The following is a 3,314-nucleotide window of genomic DNA, read 5'->3' as shown; positions in this document are numbered from 1 at the left end:
TGAAAGGTGTTTGGGGCCATGAAAAATACTGAACAAATGCTAGGAGACATTATGCTTTTATTGTAAATTAAGCAGTTCAATAGATAGGAAATTCAAAGGAAACAGCAATAGCCCTAGGGCAGGAAATGTAATTGTCTTCAGAGCTGGTTTTTCCTGTGTGTAACTTTCCTTCCCCCTATTTTTGTCTGGTTGGAGAGAACTGCAACTCTACTTCTGGAGCTTGGTGAACACATAATCCTGCGTTTCATAGTTCAATGCCTGCCAGTCCAGGATATTGGGTTTGATGTAGATACACTGATGTACAAACCAATCTCTTCTGGGGACAGCACAGAATCTCGGATGTACCAATCTCCAACGTCACCCACAAAGGACTGGCTCTTATCAAATCCTCCTCCATAGGAATCCTGCTCCTGCCCCAGGACTATCTTGGGATGAGCTCCAGAGAGTAACCCTGCCTCAGCCCCTTTCTCACCAAAGGCTTTGTGTTGACTCAAAGCTCAGCAAAGCCTGAGGAGGACTACTAATTGGCACAGCTGTGCACCAGGGTGAGGAAGTCCTCACAGACTTTGCAGAAAATCTTGTCACCCTCAATGATAACATTGTCCCTCCAATTCCAGGCTTAAAAATGATCATCTCATTGCTCTTGGCCTGGATGCTGTAGGAGAAGAGGCTGTCGGCACGGAGAAGTGAGTGTAAGCACAAAGGCACACACTGAAGTTCTGCTGAGGTTTCTCCAGCTGTGTGATCAAGCTCACATGAGCATTACTAGATCCTTTAGGAAAAATAAACACCTCCCCCCTCATGTCTGTGAAAGAAAGAAAGGAATAAAATAATCTTCACCTAAAACGTGAACAGGAAAAATCATAAATTCAACCTTGTATTCAGCAGCTTCTTGTCTTTCCTTCTCATGGTCTATCCCTCCCATCTCCACCTCCTCTACCACACATGCACATGTATCCCTGAACTTTCAGCCTGTCTGAGCAAAGGTTTCTGGGAGATTGGCGAGAACAGAGACCCAAAGCAGCAGGTTGTCCATGTTCTTGGCCTGGGGCTGTTACAGCAGCAGCGGTGACCAGGATGAGGGTATAGACAGCACAGTGATTATCTACCCAACTTCTGACCCACTTTTGTAGAGATTCACAATCTTAGACCTCAGGTTATTCAGGGTTTATATGCACCTATGAGTAACAGTGGGGGATGGAGAGCACCAATAATGTGTGAGTGATTTTCCAGGCCTGCCCCCTGGTGCCAACAATCAGAGCTACTGATGGGGAAGGAGAGGTGGGGCCTCAGGCCGGGAAATCAATGGGAGTTATTTATTAGATACAGGGGACGACCAGAGCTCCAACCCTCTATGACCCAGGTTCTGGTGCTGGGAAGAGAGTTGTTGTGGAGCTGCAGTATTATGGATGAGATGAGGGGCCAAGATGGCCATGTCAGGAGGGCCTCACTCCACTCTCCAGGGCCCCTCTCTCTAATGACCCTGTTTCCTGCTGGCAGCTCCTGAGCCATATGGAGAGTCTCTCTGAGCTTGGACCTGTTGTGGGCTGTGGGTGCAAGGATTTCTCTTCCTTTTATAGTTCTGTGAAGTAGTCTTCTGTCTATGGGACATCCTGAGATTCTGCTTTTTGCAGTAGACCCTGAAAATCCACTCTCACCGCCATCAATTCAACAAGATGCGTCAGCACTTTGCTATGGAAATTCAGAAAAATGGCAGACACCATCTGTGATTTCTGAAGAATTCTTCTGACACATCTTTCATCTGCCTCTCTTCCCTTCCCCTTTCTTACTATGATTTAATTTTCCAGACCCTCATTCACTGTCCTCAGAGATGTCAATATCTGACTGACAGTTTTGTTCTCTTCTGCCTCCATCCACACAAGGTGAAGTTAAATATCCATCTGCGGTGATACTGCCTTGACATTCATTTATGCATGCGTTTACTATATGCAATTTTTGTGAACATCTATTATGTGCCATGCAGTATGCAGGTTCTACAGATAAGAGAGTGACTTTTTTGATGGGCTATATCTAGTGACCTCCATCTCCCTGGCACTAAACAGTCATGTATTGGAGTTATAATAACTTAACCTTACTCTTTTCTCCAGATTTCAAAGTGAAATTCTTTAAACCTAGATATTATTCTATTTATCCCACTTTTAATCTTATTAAACTGCTCTCCATCTTATTGTGATTATTCTCTTCCTGAACACTCCCTTTCTTCATTTTGGCCAGCACTTCATCCCTTTTACTTCATCTTTCCTCCCAACCTTCTGGGACAGATTTGCCTGATTCAGTAACTGCAGTTCAAAATCTTTTTTCCTCCTATTCTAATCCTCAGAGCTGGTCAGACCCTGATTTCCACTTCCTGGAAGCAGTTCCCCACATTGTCATTCCTCTGACAGCCTGAGTGAGGTTTAGAGTTGGAGTTGAGCTTAGGTTACCTTTTGCATCTTGAATGAGATGCAGACTAATTATCCTGGAATCTAGAGCCTTTTACAGTTCTTTCCCAATCTATCGGTCATGTTTTACTTCTTCCACATTGTATACTCAAACTCTTCGACTTGCGGATACATGCCCCGGGTCTCTCCTTCAAAATTTTGATTCATTCTCTTCTCTGTAGCTGAAGTAGCTTTCAGACATATCTGTGCTTCTCAAAATTCTAGTGGTTCTTGGAAGTCTATCGCATATGCCAACTGCTTCATGAAGTCTCTCCTCATAAGATGGGAGGATTCCATCTTCTGTATGCCATAGTGATGAAGTGCAAAGATTTTGGAATCAGACAAACATGGATTCCAAATCTTGCTCTCTCATTTTCTAAATGTGGAAATTTAAGCAAGCATTCAAACTTTTTGAATGGTTCATGTCATATAACCACCCACATTCATGGGGTTTTAGTGCTAGTAAATGCATACTAAAGTATTTAGCACAGCATTTTTCACATAGTAAGTACTTGAAAATCATTGTTGTTTATCATCGTTGTTTTATTATTATGACATTTTCTGTTATTACAATATTTTGTCTCATATTATAGATATTTGTATATTCATCTAAACACTCTTAGAAATGGAAAGATTCTTAAAGTATCTTGTCCTTATCTTCTCCAGATCCAATCCATTACCTAGCACTTTGCTTCATATATAGTAGGGACCCAGTAAATATTTGTTGAATTAAACAAGTAGTAATGCAAATCTGTGTAGAATTTTTTTTTAAAAGTAAAGAGACAATTAAGGAAAAAGAAGGGAAAATACTCTGAGTCAAACACTTTGCCATACTTATTCCCATAGATTAAAGATTCTTATCAGAGTTCAGAG

At 41.9% G+C, this 3,314-nt stretch overlaps 1 pseudogene; it reads right to left on the bottom strand.

Moving 5' to 3' along the window:
• Positions 1 to 207: 207 nt before the first annotated feature.
• Positions 208 to 1,036, bottom strand: LOC131401502 (serum amyloid P-component-like; annotated as a pseudogene).
• Between the last annotated feature and the right edge of the window lie 2,278 nt (positions 1,037 to 3,314).

The sequence above is a fragment of the Diceros bicornis genome, chromosome 4, assembly GCF_020826845.1.
Source record: "Diceros bicornis minor isolate mBicDic1 chromosome 4, mDicBic1.mat.cur, whole genome shotgun sequence".
NCBI classification, from domain to species: Eukaryota; Metazoa; Chordata; class Mammalia; order Perissodactyla; family Rhinocerotidae; genus Diceros; species Diceros bicornis.
This window is presented reverse-complemented; position numbering and strand designations above follow the sequence as displayed.